Source organism: Palaemon carinicauda, unplaced genomic scaffold (genome assembly GCF_036898095.1).
Source record: "Palaemon carinicauda isolate YSFRI2023 unplaced genomic scaffold, ASM3689809v2 scaffold38, whole genome shotgun sequence".
Classification (NCBI taxonomy): Eukaryota; Metazoa; Arthropoda; class Malacostraca; order Decapoda; family Palaemonidae; genus Palaemon; species Palaemon carinicauda.
In genome coordinates, this window is record NW_027171474.1 from 186,011 (window position 1) to 210,517 (window position 24,507).

Sequence of the window (24,507 nt, forward strand, 5' to 3'; positions counted from 1 at the left end):
CACTAAACACCGAAGTGTTAGTGACAACAGCAAGCTGTTTCAACAGGAACAACCCTCCGAAGAGGAGTCTCTATGAGTGGCCTCTCTCGTGAACGGGAGGAGACACTTCGTAGAAGAGACCATGAAGAGCAATCCTCCGAAGAGGAGCCCTTAGTGCGGCCTCCCTCGCGAACGAGAGAGGTCACAAAACTGATCCTGCAGCGGCTCAGCCCCTTGAGCACAGCTACAGAAGCGACCGCTCAGCCCCGAGAGCATAGTCACTTAGTACCATGGTCCGGCCTTGCAACCGCTCAGCCCCTTGAGCAAGTTACAAGGGCGGTCGCTCAGCCCCAAGAGCATAACCGCCTAAGGACCAGGAAAAAGGGTAAGAAGGGAAGTTAACTAACTACCCTTGGAGGCGAACCTCCTTATCGTTCTAGAATGCACTGAAGAGCTGACAGTAGTCACGGGGGAACTTCTAAGAGAAGGGAACGCCCATAATGATGTCCTAGAGAGACGGCAGCGACAGCAAACTCCGCAGGCATAAACAGGACAGCTCTGCTTCTAAGGCACACTACAGTCCACGAAGAAACAGCATCGTAAACTGGGAAATAAAAAATTGATAATTATTCAACAGAAATTCCCCCGGGTGAAACTCTGAAGAGTAACCCCGTGGGAAAGTAAAACATAAGAACGAGCGTTAGGTATGCGCCCTCCTCCCCCACTGACATGCACGGGTGAGGGGGGAGGGCGAAAAACTTAACAAAAACAGAATTATAACCACTATAATTATGTAACTGACTTTGAATGTTCCAAGAATCACAGACCCCCGAAGGGGAGAGATCCCACGAGCTGAAAAGTTAAAAATATAATTAGATTTCATAAAAATAATTGAGACAAATAAAACAAAATAGCGACTCGGCCCGAGAAGCTATCGTAGAAGACGTAGTACGGAGTAAGAGGTGGCCTAGGAGTGAACGGCCGTGACCAAGAAGAGAATCGTGGTGGCCTAGCGCTAAGCCGGCGATCACTCTCATAGACGTACACGACACACACCGCACAAACACTGAAAAGGAAACTTACTATATTCTATACACAAGAATATATAAAAACATCAATAATGTTTAAATATTTTAAGAAAAAGTAAGTTAAAAGACAAAACATTAATGGCTGTCAAGCGAGGATGGGAGCGGAGACATCCGCTCGCCATCCGAGCCAAAAGTAAAGTGGAGCACGCACTGTATGTGAGGGGGGAGGGGTAGCAAGCTACCCCTCCCTACCCCCTGCTAAATAGCAATGGGGTAGTAAACCCTTGTTAAAATTCTTATGGCTCGTCATTTCAGCTACGCCGAAGTAATTACCCCATGTAAATAGTGTGGTTTGTATTTCAGTTACGGAACAAAACCCATATTAAATAGCGTGGTTTGTATGTCAGTTATGGAACAAATGCGATTTTCCATTTATACGAGGTCATTGATCGACTAAATTCTCGCATAATTCGGGACCTTAATGTACTCCACCTGCACCAATAGGATTTCTTCTTCTTAGCCGTCAAATTTAACTATTAAATTTCACCTGCTTTATTCAGGTATATGACTTGAACCAGTACAACTATTACCATCCCTCTTATGTAATGCCCTCATATACATATTACGTTTGACCTCAGTATTACTCGTTTTATTATCCAGCACCTTATAAAATCACCTAATTTTATATTCCCATTAAATATTATTTATCATATACTCCATTTTATCTTGCTATATTACTTTTATACATTTCGTTATTACCTTGTCACTCCCAGATTTCACATAAATACTTGTTCTGGACAAATTTCTCATTCTGGTTCATCAATGTTTAGTCTCTAGACTCCGTTGCTTTTTCGTTAACCAATCGCAAACCCATACGTATGGAAAGTTTGCACAGGGGGTGGGGGTTAATATTTCCCTACCCCCACCTTCCAACAAACCCTTTTCCGTAGAAACCTTTGTCCAAATCAGGTCTTTGTTAGTTCAAGTGACGTCTTTTTGCGCATTTTACGATGGAAGTTTTAGAAAATTGTAACAGCCTCAGTAATCCATAATTGAAAGTATTTTAGGGAATTCCAACGTTGATAATTTTCTTAAATCTCGTAATGTAATAGACCAACGTCTACAGTGTTCCAAGTGCAGTACTAAACTAAGACAAAAAAGTTAAGACGCCACAGACTCACAGTCACAACACCCCCGTGACCCAAAAGTTTCGTCGTCGGGGTCATAAAAGTAGGTCATTAATTTTTTTAATTTTAATGTGTTAGTTTTGCTATTTTTGTTAGTGTTCGCAGCTCAACATTACCGCTTGCCAGTGCATACGAGCTTGATGTTTTATTTTCCTGAAATCATAAGCGAGCCAGTGGCGGAACAAGAACCATTATATTTAACGTTGCTAATGTTAGCGTAACATTGCCTGTGAGAGTAATATTGCTAATGTTAGTGCGCGCAGCTCAACATTACCGCTTGCCAGTACATACGAGCTTGATGTTTTATTTTCCTGCGAGCGTAAGTGAGCCAGTGGCAGAACAAGAACCATTATGTATCTATATACCAAGGCACTTCCCCCAATTTTGGGGGGTAGCCGACACCAACAATGAAACAAAACAAAAAGGGGACCTCTACTCTCTATGTTCCTTCAGCCTAATCAGGGACTCAACCGAGTTCAGCTGGTACTGCTAGGGTGCCACAGCCCAACCTCCCACATTTCCACCACAGATGAAGCTTCATAATGCTGACTCCCCTACTGCTGCTACCTCCGCGGTCATCTAAGGCCCCGGAGGAAGCAGCAGGGCCTACTGGAACTGCGTCACAATCGCTCGCCATTCATTCCTATTTCTAGCACGCTCTCTTGCCTCTCTCACATCTATCCTCCTATCACCCAGAGCTTTCTTCACACCATCCATCCACCCAAACTTTGGCCTTCCTCTTGTACTTCTCCCATCAACTCTTGCATTCATCACCTTCTTTAGCAGACAACCATTTTCCATTCTCTCAACATGGCCAAACCACCTCAACACATTCATATCCACTCTAGCCGCTAACTCATTTCTTACACCCGTTCTCTCCCTCACCACTTCGTTCCTAACCCTATCTACTCGAGATACACCAGCCATACTCCTCAGACACTTCATCTCAAACACATTCAATTTCTGTCTCTCCATCACTTTCATTCCCCACGACTCCGATCCATACATCACAGTTGGTACAATCACTTTCTCATATAGAACTCTCTTTACATTCATGCCCAACCCTCTATTTTTTACTACTCCCTTAACTGCCCCCAACACTTTGCAACCTTCATTCACTCTCTGACGTACATCTGCTTCCACTCCACCATTTGCTGCAACAATAGACCCCAAGTACTTAAACTGATCCACCTCCTCAAGTAACTCTCCATTCAACATGACATTCAACCTTGCACCACCTTCCCTTCTCGTACATCTCATAACCTTACTCTTACCCACATTAACTCTCAACTTCCTTCTCTCACACACCCTTCCAAATTCTGTCACTAGTCGGTCAAGCTTCTCTTCTGTGTCTGCTACCAGTACAGTATCATCCGCAAACAACAACAGATTTACCTCCCATTCATGGTCATTCTCGCCTACCAGTTTTAATCCTCGTCCAAGCACTCGAGCATTCACCTCTCTCACCACTCCATCAACATACAAGTTAAACAACCACGGCGACATCACACATCCCTGTCTCAGCCCCACTCTCACCGGAAACCAATCACTCACTTCATTTCCTATTCTAACACATGCTTTACTACCTTTGTATAAACTTTTCACTGCTTGCAACAACCTTCCACCAACTCCATATAACCTCATCACATCCCACATTGCTTCCCTATCAACTCTATCATATGCTTTCTCCAGATCCATAAACGCAACATACACCTCCTTACCTTTTGCTAAATATTTCTCGCATATCTGCCTAACTGTAAAAATCTGATTCATACAACCCCTACCTCTTCTAAAACCACCCTGTACTTCCAAGTGTTGCTAATGTTATCGTAACAGTGCTAACATTATCGTAACGTGAGTGAGGTGACACGGAATTTGAACAACCCATTATATCTAAACATTTTAACAGAATATATATAACAAAAGACATTATATTGGGTTTGTGACCTGGGAACTTCTAGGTTAGGTTAGGTGGGTTTGTTAGGTTCTGTACCATTTTTGTACCTTTTTATATATTGTGTAAAGGGTATATGGAAAAATGCTTTAAAATACGCATTCTAATAATACCCTAGCATTACTAACGTTAGCAATGCCATCGTAAAGTGACACGGAATTTGAACAAGTCATTATGTTTAAACATTTTAACTGAATATATATAACAAAAGACATTATATTCAAACATTTTAATAGAAAATACAGTATATGTTTTCCCACAGAAAATAACGTGATTTAACCGGTTTTCACCATCATTTCATCCGTAATAACAGCAACCAGTTCGGCTACTAAATGTTAGTTGAATTGGTTGTTCTGTTTGTTTGAGGTTGAAATTCGATCAAATCGCATAGTAGAACCTCGGTTTACGAACGACTCCGCTTACAAATTTTTCGGTTAACGAAGTGACTTTCTCTGAAAAATTCGTCTCGGTTAACGAATATTGTATCGGTTAACGAATTTAAATTTCCCTCCCACGCGCCGTTTTTTGTGGAAAAGTGTTAACGCCGCGCTTCCTGATCGCATTTTTCATGGAAATAACTTAACGACAGCATCTCACAATGGAGTCACGTGACTCCTCCCACGCATACCTACCACCCCCTAATCCCCTTTATTACCCCCTTCACTCGTTCATTATCTCAGTATCCGCCGTCTCGATAGCATACATACTTAGTGAATTCGTGGACGATTTCTTTGTGATTTTTACACGTGGTTTGTGATTTGTTTTATTTTCATTCATTTGTGATTACAGTACTGTACTGTGTATTATTGTGATAGACAATGGCTCCTAAGATGAACGAAGAAGGAAAGCAGTAAGAAGAAGCTGATGATAACGATCGAGATGAAGAAGGAGATCATCGAGAAGCATGACCAAGGCATGCGTGTGAAAGACATTGCTAGTTTTTTCAATCGCTCGCAGTCGACGATATGCACAATATTAAAGAAAAAAGAAGAAATAAAGGCCGCTAAAGTAGCTAAAGGTGTATCGTCGTTGTCAAAACAACGGCCACCTATTCTTGATGACGTAGAAAATTTATTAATGGTGTGGTTAAATGAAAAGCAGCTCGCAGGAGATTCAGTAAATGAGAACATGATTTGCGAGAAGGCAAGAACCATTTACGAGGACTTGGTGAGAAGTGAGCCAGGCACATCAGCAGAAAAACAAAGTTTCAAGGCAAGCCGTGGTTGGTTTGAAAAATTCAAGAAGAGAACGGGTATCCATAGTTTTGTTCGGCATGGCGAGGGGGCCAGCGCCGATACGAAGGCAGCAGAGTCTTTTGTGAAAGAGTTCAAAAGGCTCGTGGACTCCGAGGACTACGTTTCCCAACAGGTGTTTAATTGCGATGAGACAGGCCTCTTTTGGAAGAAAATGCCCAGGAGGACCTATATCACGGCAGAAGAAAAGGCCCTTCCTGGCCATAAGCCCATGAAAGACCGTCTAACCCTGCTGTTCTGTTCCAACGCCAGTGGGGATTGCAAAATTAAACCTCTCCTGGTGTATCACTCGGAGAATCCACGAGCCTTCAAGAAGAACAATGTGCAGAAGAAAAAGTTGCATGTCATGTGGCGTTCTAATACGAAGGCTTGGGTGACAAGGATCTTCTTCGTTGAGTGGATGAACGAGGTTTTTGGTCCCGAAGTCAAGAGATACCTCCTGGAGAAGGACCTCCCACTCAAAGCCTTGCTGTTAATGGACAATGCTCCTGCCCATCCTCCAGCCATTGAAGAGGACATAGCGGAGGAATATAAGTTCATTAAGGTGAAGTTCCTACCCCCCAACACCACTCCAATACTCCAGCCCATGGATCAGCAAGTGATCTCAAATTTTAAAAAACTTTATACCAAAGCTATGTTCCAGCGCTGCTTTGAAGTAACAGAGGGCACCAACCTTACCCTCAGAGAGTTTTGGAAGGATCACTACTCCATCTACAACTGCCTACTTTAATTGATAAAGCCTGGCAAGGAGTCACCAGGAGAACCCTCAATTCCGCCTGGAAGAAACTGTGGCCCGACGCCGTTGCAGAACGGGATTTCGAGGGGTTCGAACCCAACCAGGAGGAAGCAGTTGACGAGGATATTGTGTCCTTGGGCAAGGCAATGGGGCTGGAGGTGGACACGGATGACATCGACGACCTCCTGCAGGAGCATAAGGAGCAGCTGACCACCGAGGAGCTGAAGGACCTGCATGAGCAGCAGCAAAGAGAGGTAATAGAGGAAATCTCATCTGAGGAGGAGGGAGGCACTGCAAAATCACTGTCTTCGAGTGAGATAAAAGATTTTTTAAAGAAGTGGGAAGACGTGAAAAGTTTTCTTGAGGAAAATGTCCCGAATAAGGCTGAAACAGACCGTGCAATAAATTTATTAGTCGATAATGGGGTGGGTCACTTCTATAAAATTTTAAAGAACAGACAAAAGCAGGTGTCTATTGAAAAATATCTTGTGAAGGGGGAGAAAAGAACTGTGAAAGACGACGACCAAGAGTCTCGCAAACGCAAAACCAGTGATAGTGAACGCCATTCTCGCGAGAGAACTCCAGTCAACGTTCCTGAAGTTCTCATGGAGGGAGATTCTCCCTCCAAGCAGTAACCCCCTCCTCCTCCTTCCCCTCCTCTCGTCTCCATCAAGCCAGCAGCGACACTCCTCTAAGGTAAAGTTCAGGTTTACTGTGCATGCATATCCATATTTTCATCATTAAATGACTGCAATATTTTAATAATTTTGTGTAGAGTACAGTACAGTACTGTATGTGTAAGGAAAAATTTGTGAAAATTGGTTTTTGTACAGTGAACCCTCGTTTATCGCGGTAGATAGGTTCCAGACCCGGCCGCGATAGGTGAAAATCCGCGAAGTAGTGACAGCATATTCACCTATTTATTTAACATGTATATTCAGACTTTTAAAACTTTCCCTTGTACGTAGTACTGTTAACAAACTACCCTTTAATGTACAGAACACTTAATGCATGTACTAACGTACCCTAAACTAAAACAGGCACAAATATTAAGGGCGACTTTATATCATGCGTTTCCTAAACACGCCAAAAAGCACAATAAAAAATGGCAACCAATTTTTTGTTTACGTTTATCTCTGATTATAATGAAGAAACAAACGCATTTACACATCTGTGTATAGGTTAGTTTCTGCATCGATTATATTGATTATTCAGTACAGTATGTTGATTTGGTTATTACTAATGTTTTACTTAATTTTTCTTAGGACTTCCAAATGAATTGTTTTTCTTTATGACGCCGCCTGAAACGACGGCGTCATGAAGTACCCTCAGTAAACAAACTAAGGAATTTAACGCGCATGATGAAAATGTTATTTTCATTAGTAAAATAAATTTTTGAATATACTTACCCGATAATCATGTAGCTGTCAACTCCGTTGCCCGACAGAATTCTACGGGAGGGATACGCCAGCTATCACTATACTAGAAGGGGGTGTACTCACCAGCGCCACCTGTGGCCAGGTACTGCAGTACTTCTTGTTGACACCACCTCAATTTTTCCTCGGTCCACTGGTTCTCTATGGGGAGGAAGGGTGGGTCAATTAAATCATGATTATCGGGTAAGTATATTCAAAAATTTATTTTACTAATGAAAATAACATTTTTCAATATTAAACTTACCCGATAATCATGTAGCTGATTCACACCCAGGGGGGTGGGTGAAAACCAGTGTACAAGACTAAAGGATAGCTAAGTATCCCGTATTTCATATAATCAGTTATTTCAGAATAACAATGAAATAATAAGTACCTGGTAAGGAAGTCGACTTGAACCGTTACTCTGCCTTTAATAAGTTCGTCTTCCTTACTGAGCGCAGCGTTCCTCTTAGGAGGCTGAATCAACTCTAAGGTGCTAAAGTATACAGGGCTGCAACCCATACTGAAGGACCTCTACACAACCTCTAACCCAGGCGCTTCTCAAGAATGAATTGACCACCCGCCAAATCAAAAAAGGATGCGGAAGGCTTCTTAGCCTACCGTAACAACCTAAAAACAACAATAAAAGCATTCAAGAAAAAGGTTAAAAAAGGTTATGGGATTAAGGGAATGTAGTGGCTGAGCCCTCACCTACTACTGCACTCGCTGCTACGAATGGTCCCAGGGTGTAGCAGTTCTCGTAAAGAGACTGGACATCTTTAAGATAAAATGATGCAAACACTGACTTGCTCCTCCAATAAGTTGCATCCATAATGCTCTGCAGAGAACAGTTCTTATTAAAGGCCATCGAAGTGGCTACGGCTCTCACTTCGTGGGTCCTTACCTTCAGCAAAGCAAGGTCTTCATCCTTCATGTGAGAATGGGCTTCTCTAATCAGAAGCCTTATATAATACGAAACTCCGTTTTTGGACATGGGCAGCGAAGGTTTCTTGATTGCACACCATAAGGCTTCTGACTGTCCTCGTATAGGTTTTGACCTATTAAGATAATATTTCAGAGCTCTGACAGGGCAAAGAACTCTTTCTAGCTCGTTACCCACCATGTTGGAAAGGCTAGGAATTTCAAACGATCTAGGCCAAGGACGTGAAGGAAGTTCATTCTTAGCTAAAAATCCGAGCTGTAAAGAACATGTTGCAGATTCGGATGTGAACCCAATGTTCTTGCTGAAGGCATGAACCTCACTGACTCTTTTAGCTGTTGCAAGGCAGACGAGGAAAAGAGTCTTGAGGGTAAGGTCCTTGAAGGAAGCTGACTGGAGAGGTTCGAACCTAGGAGACATAAGGAACCTTAAGACTACGTCTAGATTCCAGCCTGGAGTGGGTAAACGACGTTCTTTAGAAGTCTCGAAAGACTTAAGGATGTCTTGAAGGTCCTTGTTGGAAGAAAGGTCCAAACCTCTGTGGCGGAGAACTGAAGCCAACATACTTCTGTACCCTTTAATCGTAGGAGCCGAAAGGGATCTCTCATTCCTTAGATGTAAAAGGAAGTCAGCTATTTGGGTTACAGAGGTATTGGTAGAGGAAACTGCATTGGCTCTACACCAGCTTCGGAAGACTTCCCACTTGGATTGGTAGACTCTACGAGTGGATACCCTCCTTGCTCTGGCAATCGCACTGGCTGCCTCCTTCGAAAAGCCTCTAGCTCTAGCGAATCTTTCGACAGTCTGAAGGCAGTCAGACGAAGAGCGTGGAGGTTTGGGTGCACCTTGTCTAGGTGAGGTTGACGTAGAAGGTCCACTCTTAGAGGGAGAGTCCTGGGGACGTCGACCAGCCATTGTAGTACCTCTGTGAACCATTCTCTTGCAGGCCAAAGGGGAGCAACCAGCGTCAGCCGTGTCCCTTCGTGCGAGACGAACTTCTGAATGACTCTGTTGATAATCTTGAACGGTGGGAATGCGTAAAGGTCGAGATGGGACCAATTCAGCAGAAAAGCATCCACATGAACTGCTGCTGGGTCTGGAACTGGGGAACAGTACAAAGGAAGCCTCTTGGTCATGGAGGTGGCAAACAGATCTATCGTAGGCTGACCCCACAAGGTCCAAAGTCTGTTGCACACGCTCTTGTGAAGGGTCCATTCCGTGGGGATGACTTGATCTTTTCTGCTTAGGCGATCTGCTGAGACGTTCATGTTGCCCTGAATGAACCTCGTTACTAGAGTGAGGTTTAGACTTCTTGACCAAATGAGGAGGTCCCTTGCTATCTCGTACAGGTTCCTCGAATGGGTCCCTCCCTGCTTGGAGATGTAAGCCAAGGCTGTGGTGTTGTCGGAGTTCACCTCCACCACCTTGCCTAGCAGGAGGGACTTGAAGTTCATTAGGGCCATATGAACTGCCAGTAGCTCCTTGCAGTTGATGTGGAGCGTTTCCTGTTCCCTGTTCCACGTTCCCGAGCATTCCTGTCCGTTCAAGGTCGCGCCCCAGCCCGAGTCTGATGCATCCGAGAAGAGATGAAGATTGGGGGTCTGAATTGCTAACGATAGGCCCTCCTTGAGAAGGAGGTTGGTCTTCCACCACAAGAGAGTGGTCTTCATCTCTTTGGTGACAGGGATAGAGACTGCTTCGAGCGTCAAATCCTTGTCCCAATGAGCTGCTAGATGGAATTGGAGAGGGCGGAGGTGGAGTCTCCCTAACTCGACGAACAGGGCTAAAGATGACAGGGTCCCTGTGAGACTCATCCACTGTCTCACCGAGCAACTGTTCCTCTTCAGCATGCTCAGGATGCAATCTAGGGCTTGGCTTATCCTTGGGGCCGATGGAAAAGCCCGAAAATCCTGACTCCGAATCTCCATTCCCAGGTAAACTATGGATTGGGAGGGAATGAGCTGGGACTTTTCTAAGTTGACTAACAGACCCAGTTCCTTGATCAAGTCCAAAGTCCAGTTGAGACTCTCCAGACAGCGACGACTCGTGGAGGCTCTCAACAGCCAGTCGTCTAAATAAAGGGAGGCTCTGATGTCCGATAAGTGGAGGAATTTTGCAATATTCCTCATCAGATGCGTAAACACCATAGGAGCTGTGCTTAGGCCAAAACACAGGGCTTGGAATTGGTACACAACCTTTCCAAAAACGAATCTCAGGAAAGGTTGGGAGTCTGGATGAATAGGAACGTGAAAGTAAGCGTCTTTCAGATCCAACGAGACCATCCAGTCCTCCTGCCTGACCGCTGCTAGGACCGACTTCGTCGTCTCCATAGTGAACGTCTGCTTGGTGACATAAGCATTGAGCGAGCTGACGTCCAGCACCGGTCTCCAACCTCCTGTCTTCTTGGCCACCAGAAAGAGACGGTTGTAGAAGCCCGGGGATTGATGGTCCCGGACTATAACCACTGCCTTCTTCTGTAACAGGAGCGACACCTCCTGGTGTAACGCTAGCCTCTTGTCCTTTTCCTTGTAGTTGGGAGAGAGGTTGATGGGAGAAGTGGTAAGAGGGGGTTTGCGGCAGAATGGTATCCTGTAACCTTCCCTGAGCCACCTGACAGACTGGGCGTCTGCACCTCTTCTTTCCCAAGCTTGCCAGAAGGTCTTGAGTCTGGCTCCTACTGCTGTCTGGAGAGGAGGAGAGTCAGTGTTTGCCTTTTGAAGTCTTGGGACCTTTCCTAGACCTGCTCCTGGAAGAGTCTGGACGGGAGCTTCCTCGGCTGGGGGCTCTGCCACGAAAGGGCGGAATAAACCTTGTAGCAGGAGTATCAGCAACTGGGGTGCGGTAAGTCCTGGGAACTGAGGGAGCAACCTTAGCCTTACGAGCTGAAGAGGCCACAAGATCATGAGTGTCTTTCTGAATCATGGCCGCAGACAAATCCTTGATAAGCTCTTCGGGGAACAAGAACTTAGAAAGCGGAGCAAAAAGGAGTTGAGACCTTTGACAAGGTGTGATGCTGGAAGAAAGGAAGGTGCAAAGTTGCTCCCTTTTCTTAAGAACTCCTGAAACAAACATTGATGCAAGCTCGCCAGACCCATCCCGAATTGCTTTATCCATGCAGGACATTAAAAGCATGGCTGAGTCCTTGTCCGCAGGGGAGGTCTTCTTGCTCAGGGCCCCCAGGCACCAGTCTAGAAAATTGAAAATCTCAAAGGCACGAAATACACCCTTTAAGAAGTGGTCTAAATCGGAAAAGGTCCAGCAAACCTTAGAGCGCCTCATTGCTGATCTACGAGGAGAGTCGACCAAACTTGAGAAGTCAGCCTGGGCAGAGGCAGGGACTCCCAAGCCTGGTTCCTCTCCTGTGGCATACCATACGCCCGCCTTAGAAGTGAGCTTAGTAGGTGGGAACATAAAGGAAGTCTTCCCTAGTTGCTGTTTGGACTGCAACCACTCCCCTAATATTCTTAAAGCTCTCTTAGAGGACCTAGCAAAGACGAGCTTAGTATAAGTTGACTTAACAGGTTGCATGCCCAGCGAAAACTCAGATGGAGGAGAGCGGGGGGTAGCAGAAACAAAATGGTCCGGGTATACCTCTCTGAAAAGAGCCAGGACCTTACGAAAGTCAATGGGTAGAGGAGAAGACTTGGGTTCCTCTACGTCTGAAGAGGGATCCAGGTGCGCAGCTTCCTCCTCAGAAACCTCATCACCAGAGTGTAGCGAAGTGAGAGGTAATGTAACAGCGGTATGCTGAACAGCAGAATCTGAACAAGCGGGAGCATAAACACTTGTGGTTTCATCCTCAAGTCTCTGTTGCTGAGTTAAAACCTGAGATTCAGGTTGCAAAGACTGGTCAAGAAGAGTAGAGGAAGGTAGGCGCATGGGTTGAGGTGGCTGACTCCTAGCATGAGTTACTTGTCTCAAGAGTTGCGCTTGCTGTAAGGGTTGTGGATGCGCAGTAGCAGGTTCCTGAGGAACGAGTTGAGGTTCCTGAGGTGTGAGCTGCGAGAGTTGAGGTAGCGGCTGCGCAGAACGCAGTTCCTGTCTCGCGAGTTGAGGTTCCTGAGGTGCTAGCCTTAGGAGTTGAGGCTCTCGCCTTGAGGAGGGTTGAGGTCGCTGCAGCGAGTGCTGAGGTGGCTGCCTCATGGATGGAAGAGGTTGTCGTACCTCAAGAGGTTGTTGCCTCGCTGGTTTAACCGCAAGCGGAAGCGGAGGAAGTAAGGCATAAGACTCCTGCTCCCATTGCTGAGGTTGCCTTAAGGAAGGCGGAGGTTGCTGCACACCGCTGGTAACTGGCAACTCAGTACGCGGTAAGGTATCCTGAGGAACCTCAACTTCGTACGCCTGGCAGACTGGACTGCGGTGAGGCGGAGCGATCGCAGGAGGAGGTGTAACCTTCTCAGCCTGACACTCACGCATTAAGACCGCAAGCTGTGACTGCATGGACTGCAGCAAAGTCATCTTGGGGTCGACAGACGCTAAGGTCTGCTGAGGCAAAGCCTTAACAGAAGATGAGGTCTGCTGCGGCATCACCTTACCTCTCTTAGGAGGTGTGCAGTCACCTGATGACTGCGGAGAGTCAGAGCTAATCCAATGACTGCAACCAGGTTGTAGAACTCTTGAGGTCTGGACTTTGCGTTTGAGAGGTCTTGAGACCTGAGTCCAGCGTTTTCTCCCCGACATTTCTTCTGCAGACGAGGAAAATAAGGGCTCAATCGTCTGCGGGTGGGAGTGACGGTCTCTGTAAGACACGCCCGCAACCACCGAGGATACTTCTGTGCGCCGATCAAGGCCTGCCGAACCCTTTTGCCCTTCGACATTGCTTCTCCCCTGGGCTTGGGAGCTTGCAAGAGGTCCCGGACTGGGAGGACGACTGGCACGCACAGAAGTACCCTCACTCACAACACTGACACTGACACTAGCACTTGGCACCGCACTGACACTAGCACTTGGCACTGCACTGGCACTATCACCTCCCACTGCACTTTTGACCTTAAGTTCTTTGACTTCTGCCATAAGAGACTTATGGTCACTAACCACCGATTCCACTTGTCACCTAAAGCCTGAATGGCACGCAAAACAACAGACATATCAGGTTGAGCACAAATAGTAGGTTCGGGGGTAGCCACTACCGGGGGAGGAAAAGGTTGAGGATCATGAGGTGAGGAAAAAAGCGAAGAGCGAGAAGAACTCCTCCTAACTCTCTCTCTCTCTAACTTGGTTGAATATTTAAGGAATCGAACAAATTCAAGTTCCGAAAGGCCGGCGCATTCCTCACATCGATCTTCCAACTGACAGGGTCTTTCCCTACAGTCAGAACAAGCGGTGTGAGGATCAACCGAGGCCTTCGGAATACGCCTATTACAAGACCTACATCTATGGGGTGGGGCTTGTGAAAGGTCAGACATCTTGAATCAAAGAGCTAGTCAAGGGGAATTCCAAATCAAGCAAAAAGATCGTTAACCATTAATCAAAACCAAATAAAAGCTATCTAAGCTAATAGAAAAGTTTCCAGTATAGCGACAGCTGAAATCTTAGAGAAATACTTCACCAAAAGCCGTGAACAATACTCCAAAATTATAAGCGTATCCCAGAACGTCTTGCCGGAAGCACGACAGAGGAAAAATTGAGGTGGTGTCAACAAGAAGTACTGCAGTACCTGGCCACAGGTGGCGCTGGTGAGTACACCCCCTTCTAGTATAGTGATAGCTGGCGTATCCCTCCCGTAGAATTCTGTCGGGCAACGGAGTTGACAGCTACATGATTATCGGGTAAGTTTAATATTGAAAAGTGATAAATAATGATATTACAGTAAAAGCTTTAATAAAATATGTTATTACAAATATTATTTACCGTATCTATATAAAATCATACATACGTAGCAAAGCAGGAAAACAATCTACGAGAGAGAGAGAGAGAGAGAGAGAGAGAGAGAGAGAGAGAGAGAGAGAGAGAGAGAGAGAGAGAGTTGTTTTACATACGTAAATGTAAATTTTAAACAAAAAAAAATAGCCCCATTTCATATAAAATAGATTACAAATATTTTACTTTATCATATTACAGTAGTCTGTATAATACTGTAAAGTTCAGTACAGTATGTTGTTGTTAAAGTCGTGGCGATGAAATTCTCACGAAACAAAAACACGCCATTTGAGTACAACAGCTGATTCTCTCTCTCTCTCTCTCTCTCTCTCTCTCTCTCTCTCTCTCTCTCTCTCTCTCTCTCTCTCTCTCTCTCTTCGTGTTATACAATACTTACATTTAGATGAAGAAGCTAAAATTAGTTTTCTTAGTGTCAATTAAATACGAAACGAAATAATTAGGCCGAGTCTACATCCATTTCAATCATAGCTAAAAATACGGCATCCGATTTCATCAGCAAACCACTATTTTTTGGGAAATATCATTTTATTCTAGAAAATTGCCACTCTTTAAATAGTTAATTGCACATTAAGAAAGCGTGTACTTTTGTTTTTAAATTTCGGGTTTGTTTTAAAAATCGAGTATTGTTGACTTCTTTTTTTTTTACTTTTGGCTGTGATTAGATCAGCTGTCATCTAGCTGCCGCTCCTGAGTGTGTACGAATACACTAACAAAGTATCATTTATACCATTTCTTAACTTATTCAAACCGTCTACAGTATGCAGTTGATATTACATAAGCACCAATGTGTTATAACCTATCAATTTTTTTTGTTTATTACATTTAAACCCCCCCCCCCTCTCTCTCTCTCTCTCTTTCTCTCTCTCTCTCTCTCTGTGGACTACTTTTCACTACCTCCCATTCCTTACCTCTCTCTATCTCTCTAACAAATGATATCTTTGTTGCTCCTCAAAGTTTCATTTATATTGAAAATCAATCACGATTCAATTTTCCTTACTTTCTCCAATCTCGCACCATCGGTCACTTCGCGGTATTTTCGATATTTCTGGAAAATCCGCGATATATGTATATACATGGGTTATGAAAAAAATCCGCGAAGTGGTGAATCCGCGATGGTCGAACCGCGAAGTAGCGAGGGTTCACTGTAGATGGGTTGAACTAATTATTTCGATTTTATAACATTCTTATGGGGAAATTCGTTTCGCGATACGAATTCTTCTGTTTACGAGTTCGCATTAGGAACGAATTAAATTCGTAAACCGAGGTTCTACTGTATTTCCTATAGGAAAACATATATTTTCTGTTCGAAATGAGAATTTGTAATACAGTAAAACTTTACCAGAATTTTTCCAAATACCCTTTACACAATATATAAAAAAGTACAAAAAGGGTACAGAACCTAACAAACTCACCTAACCTAACATACAAGTTCCCAGGTCACAAACCCAATATAATGCCATTTGTTTTATCACTTCACTCACGTTACAATAACGTTAGTACCGTTACGATAACATTATATATAATGGTTCTTGTTCCGCCTTTAGCTAGCTTCAATCGCATGAAAATAAAACATCAAGCTAGTATGTACTGGCAAGCGGTAATGTTGAGTTGCGCACGCTAACATTAGTAATGCTACGCTAACATTACCAAAGTTAAATATAATGGTTCTTCTTCCTCCTCACTTACGATCACAGGTAAATAAAACATCAACCTCGTATGCACTGGCAACCGGTAATGTTGAGCTTCGCACTCTAACAAAATATAATAAAACTAACACATTAAAGTTAAAGAAATTAATGACTTACTTTTATGACCATGACGACGTAACTTGTGGGTCACGGGGGTGTTGTGATTGAGTCTGTGGCGTCTTTAACAGTTTTGCCTTAGTTTAGCACTGCACTTGGAACACTGTAAAAATGTTATTTTTATTAGTAAAATAAATTTTTGAATATACTTACCCGATAATCATGTAGCTGTCAACTCCGTTGCCCGACAGAATTCTATGGAGGGATACGCCAGCTATCACAATACTAGAAGGGGGTGTACTTACCAGCGCCACCTGTGGCCAGGTACTATAGTACTTCTTGTTGACACCTCCTCAATTTTTCCTCGGTCCACTGGTTCTCTATGGGGAGGAAGGGAGGGTCGATTAAATCATGATTATCGGGTAAGTATATTCAAAAATTTATTTTACTAATAAAAATAACATTTTTCAATATTAAACTTACCCGATAATCATGTAGCTGATTCACACCCAGGGGGGTGGGTGAAAAACCAGTGTACAAGACTAAAGGATAGCTAAGTATCCCGTATTTCATATAATCAGTTATCCACAATAACAATGAAATAATAAGTACCTGGTAAGGAAGTCGACTTGAACCGTTACTCTGCCTTTAATAAGATCGTCTTCCTTACTGAGCGCAGCGTTCCTCTTGGGAGGCTGAATCAACTCAAAGGTGCTAAAGTATACAGGGCTGCAACCCATACTAAAGAACCTCATCACAACCTTTAACCTCGGCGCTTCTCAAGAAAGAATTGACCACCCGCCAAATCAACAAGGATGTGGAAGGCTTCTTAGCCGACCGTACAACCCATAAAAAGTATTCAAGAGAAAGGTTAAAAGGTTATGGGATTATGGGAATGTAGTGGCTGAGCCCTCGCCTACTACTGCATTCGTTGCTACGAATGGTCCCAGGGTGTAGCAGTACTCGTAAAGAGACTGGACATCTTTGAGATAGAATGATGCGAACACTGACTTGCTTCTCCAATAGGTTGCATCCATAACACTCTGCAGAGAATGGCTCTGTTTGAAGGCCACTGAAGTAGCCACAGCTCCCACTTCATGTGTCCTTACCTTCAGCAAAGCAAGGTCTTCTTCCTTCAGATGAGAATGTGTTTCTCTAATCAGAAGCCTGAATAGTAAGAAACTGAGTTCTTAGAACTTGGAAAAGAAGGTTTCTTGATAGCACACTATAAGGCTTCTGATTGTCCTTGTAAAGGTTAAGACCTTTTTAGATAGTACCTAAGAGCTCTAACTGGGCAAAGTACTCTCTTCAGATCATTCCCCACCAAGTTGGACAGGCTTGGGATCTCGAACGACTTAGGCCAAGGACGTGAAGGAAGCTCGTTTAGCAAAAACCGAGCTGCAAGGAACATGTAGCCGTTTCAGATGTGAAAACAATGATCCTGCTGAAGGCGTGGATCTCACTTACTCTTTTAGCTGTTGTCAAGCACACGAGGAAAAGAGTTTTTAATGTGAGGTCCTACAAAGAGGCTGATTGGAGAGGTTCAAATCTTGATGACATAAGGAACCTTAGGACCACGTCTAGATTCCAGCCTGGAGTGGACAACCGACGTTCCTTTGAGGTCTCAAAAGACCTAGGGAGGTCCTGTAGATCTTTGTTGGTGGAAAGATCCAAGCCTCTGTGGCGGAAAACCGCTGCCAACATACTTCTGTAACCCTTGATCGTAGGAGCTGAAAGGGATCTTACTTTCCTTAGATATAACAGGAAGTCAGCAATCTGGGTTACAGTGGTACTGGTTGAGGAAACTGCATTGGTCTTGTACCAGCTACGGAAGACTTCCCCTTGAGACTGATAGATTCTGAGAGTGGATGTTCTCCTTGCTTTGGCAATCGCTCTGGCTGCCTCCTTCGAAAAGCCCCTAGCTCTTGAGAGTCTTTCGAAAGTCTGAAGGCAGTCAGACGAAGAGCGTGGAGGATTGGGTGTACCTTCTTTACGTGAGGTAGACTTAGAAGGTTCACTCCTAGAGGAAGAGTCCTGGGAATGTCGACCAGCCATTGCAGTACCTCTAAGAACCATTCTCTCGCGGGCCAGAGCGGAGCCAACCAACGTCAGCCGTGTCCCTTTGTGAGAGGAGAACTTCTGAAGTACCCTGTTGACAATCTTGAACGGCGGGAATGCATACAGGTCGAGATGGAACCAATCCAGCAGAAAAGCATCCACGTGAACTGCTGCTGGGTCTGGAATCGGAGAATAATACAACAGGAGTCTCTAGGTTATCGAGGTAGTGAACAGATCTATGGTTGGCTGACCCCACAGGGCCCAAAGTCTGCTGCAAACATTCTTGAGAAGGGTCCACTCTGTGGGGATGACCTGACCCTTCCGTCTGAGGTGATCTGCCATGACATTCATACCGCCCTGAATGAACCTCGTTACCAGATAGCTTTCGATCTTTAGACCAGATGAGTAGGTCCCTTGCGATCTAGAACAACTTCCACGAAAGAGTCCCTCCCTGCTTGAAGATGTAAGCCAGGGCTGTGGTGTTGTCAGAGTCCACCTCCACCACTTTGTTAAGCTGGAGGGACTTGAAGTTTATCAAGGCCAGAATAACCGCCAACAACTCCTTGCAATTGATGTGAAGTGTCCTTTGCTCCTGATTCCATGTTCCCGAGCATTCTTGTCCGTCCAAAGTCGCACCCCAGCCCGTGTCTGATGCGTCCGAGAGGAGACGGCGGTCGTGTTTCTGAACAGCCAAAGGTAGACTTCCTTGAGAAGAAAGCTGTTCTTACACCACGCGAGAGAAGACCTCCTCTCTTCGGAAACAGGAACTGAGACCGTCTCTAGCGTCATGTCCTTTATCCAGTGAGCAGCTAGATGATACTGAAGGGGGGGGAGGTGGAGTCTCCCTAACACGATGAACAGGGCCAGCGATGAAAGTGTCCCTGTTAGACTCATCCACTACCTGACTGAGCATCGGTTCCTTCTCAGCATGCTCTGGATGCATTCTAGGGCTTGGAAGATCCTTGGGGTCGACGGAAAAGTCCGAAAAGCTCGACTCTGAAGATCCATACCCAAGGAGACAATGGTCTGGGATGGAACGAGCTGAGACTCCTCAAAATTGACCAGGAGGCCCAGTTCCTTGGTCAGATCCATAGTCCATTTGAAAATCTCCAGACAGCGACGACTTGTGGGAGCTCTTAAAAGCCAGTCGTCTGACGGAGCCGGACACAAGATCATGATACTGCTGCACAGTCTGTGAACTGTCAATCATGGGCAAGCGAGGAAGTACAGTGACAACCCGAATCTGTCTAGACTGTCTGGGTCGTACAGACAACTCCTTATCGGGTTGCTGAGGTTGCCGCACTGCGTCACAACAAGTCACTTCTGTTGGTTGTTGAACGTCTTCCCCGTGACACATTGACTCCGTAAACAAAAAATCCTCTAACAAGGACTAAGCTTGGACTGCATGTCTTGCAACACAGCTCAAGGTCTATGGGAGCAGGTGTGGTAACAGACGGGATTAGCGACTGAAGTGGAACCATTACCTTCCCTGGAAGCATGTTATGCTTAAATAAAAGTCCATAGGAGGCTATGCAGCTAAAGGCTCCCTCCAAATGACAGAGTCCTCAAGGGAATATCAGAAGGAGGGAGAAAAGAACTTTCTCATCTACAGGGACCATATCCTAGAAAAGCTAAGTTCTCTCAGTGAGGGTTCACTGGTGCAAAAGCAGCAGACTAGAAGGCAACGTTATGAAACTGCTTGACAGTCTAGTGAGTTGGCAACAACCAAAGATGTGTGACTGAGAAGCATGCGGTAAGGTATGCAGAGCATGTTGTATGCAGAGTATGCTGTATGCAGAGCATGCTGTATGTAGAGCATGTTGTATGCAGAGCATGCTGAATGCAGAGCATGCTGTATGCAGAGCATGTTGTATGCAGAGCATGCTGAATGCAGAGCATGCTGTATGCAGAGCATGTTGTATGCAGAGCATGCTGTATGCAGAGCATGCTGTATGTAGAGCATGTTGTATGCAGAGCATGCTGAATGCAGAGCATGCTGTATGCAGAGCATGTAGTATGCAGAGCATGCTGAAAACAGAGCATGCTGTATGTAGAGCATGCTGTAAGGTAAGCAGAGCGTGTGCATGGCGTTTAACATTTCTCAGAAATTCCATGACCAGTGCTAGAGTGCTTTATGCATGCTTGCATGGGGTTTTAATATCAACATAATATTTACCTTACATTCATAACTCATGATTCATATTTTGCCATATTTTGCGATATTGTTAAAAATATATTGCAAGGAATACAAATATATTTTTATAAGAAATACGAATAACCTCCATTATCATAATGTTTGAAAATGGAGGTAAGGTATGCTGAACAGCAGAGTCAGAACGAGCTGGAACAACAAAAGTTGTGGTTTCCTCTTCAAGACTCTGTTGAGGGAACACCTGAGGCTCAGTCTGCAAAGGCTGATCAAAGGAAGTAGCAGAAGGAAGGCGCATGGGTGGAGGAGGCTGACTCCTAGCATGAGAAAAAGACTAAACACTAGATCACTCTAGAAACGTTTACCTACTTCCCCTAAAGAGACTAGGGAGAAGAGCAAAACGATAACAACGTTACTCGCTTGAATGAAACGTTTATCCTCCTCTTTCTCCCTCCGTCTCTATCTCTCTCTCTCTCTCTCTCTCTCTTGACTAGGACCTGAGAGAAGAGCCCAATCATATATATCGTTAAAACATATTATTGTTAAAGGAAAAAACTGAAATATTTCCCAAAATGAAAAGTTCCTTTATTAGGATTAAAACCATTAAGTTAAGAAAGAATGAACAAAACGCTAGACACGGTTACTCTTACTGCAACGTGAAACCGTGAAAATTCTTTCTCTATCGTAACGATAGAGCGCAAGTTGAACGTTCTGAACGTCAACAACTGCAGAGACAAAACAAAACGTTAGTTCAACTTTGAAAACAGTACTAGACTATCAAAGAAATTCTTTCAAAGACATTAAAATAGCATAATATGTTAACAGGTAAAACCGAAATGACGGGCTCAATGTTAATTAACTTCGGTACCAAGAAAAGACCGCCTACTATTAGGAAGGTCGAATATAAACAAATATAAAAATTAATTTTAATAAGTTTATAATAAAAGGAAGTTAATCGAAGAGGCCTATAAGAGGCGGAGAGATATAAAATAAATCTATAACTTTTGTTAAGCAAAATTAAGAAAGAGAGTCTATACTCTCTTAGACACCAACACTTCCGTCTAAGGGAAGGGTCAGCCATTTAAAGGTGAAAGAGAGTTCATACTCTCTTCGTCGCCATAATTAATCAAATTAATTCCAAAAGCTAACTAAGCTAATATAGAAGTTTCCAGTAAAGCGACAGCCGAAATCAAAGAGAAATACTTCACCAAAGTCGTGAAAATACTCCAAGAACATAAGCGTATCCCAGAACGTCTTGCCGGAAGCACGACAGAGGAAAAATTGAGGAGGTGTCAACAAGAAGTACTATAGTACCTGGCCACAGGTGGCGCTGGTAAGTACACCCCCTTCTAGTATTGTGATAGCTGGCGTATCCCTCCATAGAATTCTGTCGGGCAACGGAGTTGACAGCTACATGATTATCGGGTAAGTTTAATATTGAAAAGTTGGTATATTACATTACATGATTTAAGAAAATTATCTACATTGGAATTCACCAAAGTACTTTTAAGTATGGATTACTGAAGTCGTTACAATTTTATAATACTTCGATCGTAAAATACGCAAAGGACGTCACTTGAACTAACAAAGACCTGACTTGGGCAAAGGCTTCCACAGAAAAGGGATTGTTGGAAGGTGGGGGTAGGGAAATATTAACCCCCACCCCCTGTGCAAACTTTACATACGTATTAGTTCGTGATTGGTTAACGGAAAAGCAACGGAGTCTAGAGAGTGAACATGAATGAACAGAATGGGAAACTTATCCAGAGAAAGTATTTATGTGAAATCTGGGAGTGACAAGGTAATAACAAAATGTATAAAAGTAGTATATGAAGATAAAATGGAATGTATGATAAATAATATTTGATGGGTATATAAAATGAGGTGATTTCATAAGGTATCGGATAATAAAACGAGTGATACTGGGGTCAAACGTAATATGTATACGAGGGTATCACATAACTTATAAAGTAATAGACTTGTAAGAAGAAATCCCATTGGTGGAGGAAAAGTCTCTGAGCAGAAGGTCGAAACCTGATATGTACAAACGCACGAACAAGAGCGACTACAACCGGCAAGTAGAATGAGAAAGATTAAATGGAAAACACTGCTAATGTTAGCATGATACGCTAGCATTTTCATTTTCATGAGACATAGCCTTTGCAACGGTGCCTCCAAAGTTTATCCAGTTATACTGTTTTGTATTTTCCTCCGTTTATTATACGTCCAAGAAAGTAATTTATGAAGAAGAAAAGGCTTGTTTTACGTTTAAAAATCGTTTCCCCAATATGTTTTCCCCGGAGCCTTTGTAGTTTATGGGGACAGGCCTTTGACCAGCCGAAAATCGAGTAAAAAAAAGTCCAAAATCGGCTCTTTTTTACAGGAATGATCACGGAATGAAATAATATTAATTTCACTAGTTTTGTAATTGATTGTCCCAACAATCTACTTACTAGGACCACTCTGGTCATGGATGTCGGAAATGTGCGAGAAAAATGGACAACTAACCCAAAATTCCCCTCCTAACCTGACCTACAAGCCATCTCCTTACCTTCCTCGTGAACTAACCGGGGGGGGGGGGGGGGGGGAATGCCCCCCGCCGACCCCCCAAACACTGTCGCTAACATACAAATCCCACAAACCCAACCTAACCAAACCTAGTAGTTCCCAGGTCACTACCCCTACCAGGGGGCAAGCCCCCGGACCCCCATCGTAAGTCTCTTTCCTACACAATAAAAGGTATGGGCAGCACTCAAAATTATATCTTAACCACATTGTCATAATAAAAAAGTACTCAGGCTTACCTTAACATTCGATGTCGCAACATCAATTGTACACTTCTCACATGGACCCCTAAAATCCCCTAAGAGGCCTTCTCGAAATAAATAATGAAAGAATTCGGGGTAACTCAAGTAAAATCACGTAGGTGTATATACCTTAGTGTCTTAATCGAATCAATTTGATCAATATGAGTGATAAACTCAATAATATCGCTCAAGGAGTAACTGTACGAAACACGTCTACCCATTACGGCGGTTAGAGTTAGAAAGGGTCGACTCCAGGTCAATCTCGGGTCATGTGGGGGGGGGATTAAAAATTTGAAATCATGCGGCCAACGAAAGGTTTAGTTCGGTTGCTATGTTTGACACTGGCTTTATCTACCGAAATATCTTAACTAGATGTTGGCTAGCCTAACCTTTGGTTGTATATAAAACAAAATAGTATTCTGCATAATTTTAGGACGTGTCCCAACGAAATAACAATCTTAACAAGAGGTTAAAAATGAAGATTGTTGGAATTAGCAAAAACATAAGTCTGAACATCGATAACTGTTCAAGCTTGCGCCACCAGCTGATAGGCAAACCGAGCGCCGCCAAACAGGTGTTATTATAGTCAGGCAGGAAACAATGCTTGCGGGAAATTTTACGATCGAGTGTTGGCCGTGGCTTCAGCGGACGACGCATTGTAACGACCTTTTCCTAACCTAACAATTCATGATAATTATCATAGCAGTATCAAATATCACTATAAATGACGTGTCCCTAAAAACTACAAACTTAACAAGGAGGTAAATATGTAGATTGACGGGACAGTATTAAATTGTAAAAACGAACGTTTCTTAGACTGGAATGACACGGACTCTATCTATCGGGAAAGTTGGAAACTAAGCAGGAGCTACCCGTGACTTGCGTTCGGACCATGCTGAACTTAGAAAATATTGCCGTGGTAAAGGTAAATTATGATACTATTCAAAATGATAAAATATGATAAAATAACATCATATTATGGTATGTTGGATCATTGTAAAGAACATCTCCCCATAATGAAAAACGATTTGGCTAGTAATAAGAAAGATATTGCCCTATCCCCAAAAACTACAGACACCCCGTTTTCCCCACCCAAAACCCCGAGTTCCCACTGGGGGTCACCTGTTATCGTAGGATATAGATATATATATATATATATATATATATATATATATATATATATATATATATATATATATATATATATATATATATATATATATATATTTCTGAAACTATTCATTTGCGACGGGAACGAATGTCTTTTTCGAAGAGAACGTAATTTTTTCTATAAGAAAAAGTAGTTTTTTTCCTCGGTTACATTGCCCTGTAATACAGTTATATAATACCACGAAGGGTTCAATCTTCTAACAACG

The 24,507-nt window shown here is 43.6% G+C and overlaps 1 protein-coding gene across 1 annotated transcript in view; it reads right to left on the bottom strand.

The window, feature by feature from the left end:
• Window positions 1-24,507, bottom strand: part of LOC137636756 (zinc finger protein 813-like) — a 201,318-nt gene that overhangs the window by 176,440 nt on the left and 371 nt on the right. The window lies entirely within an intron of this gene.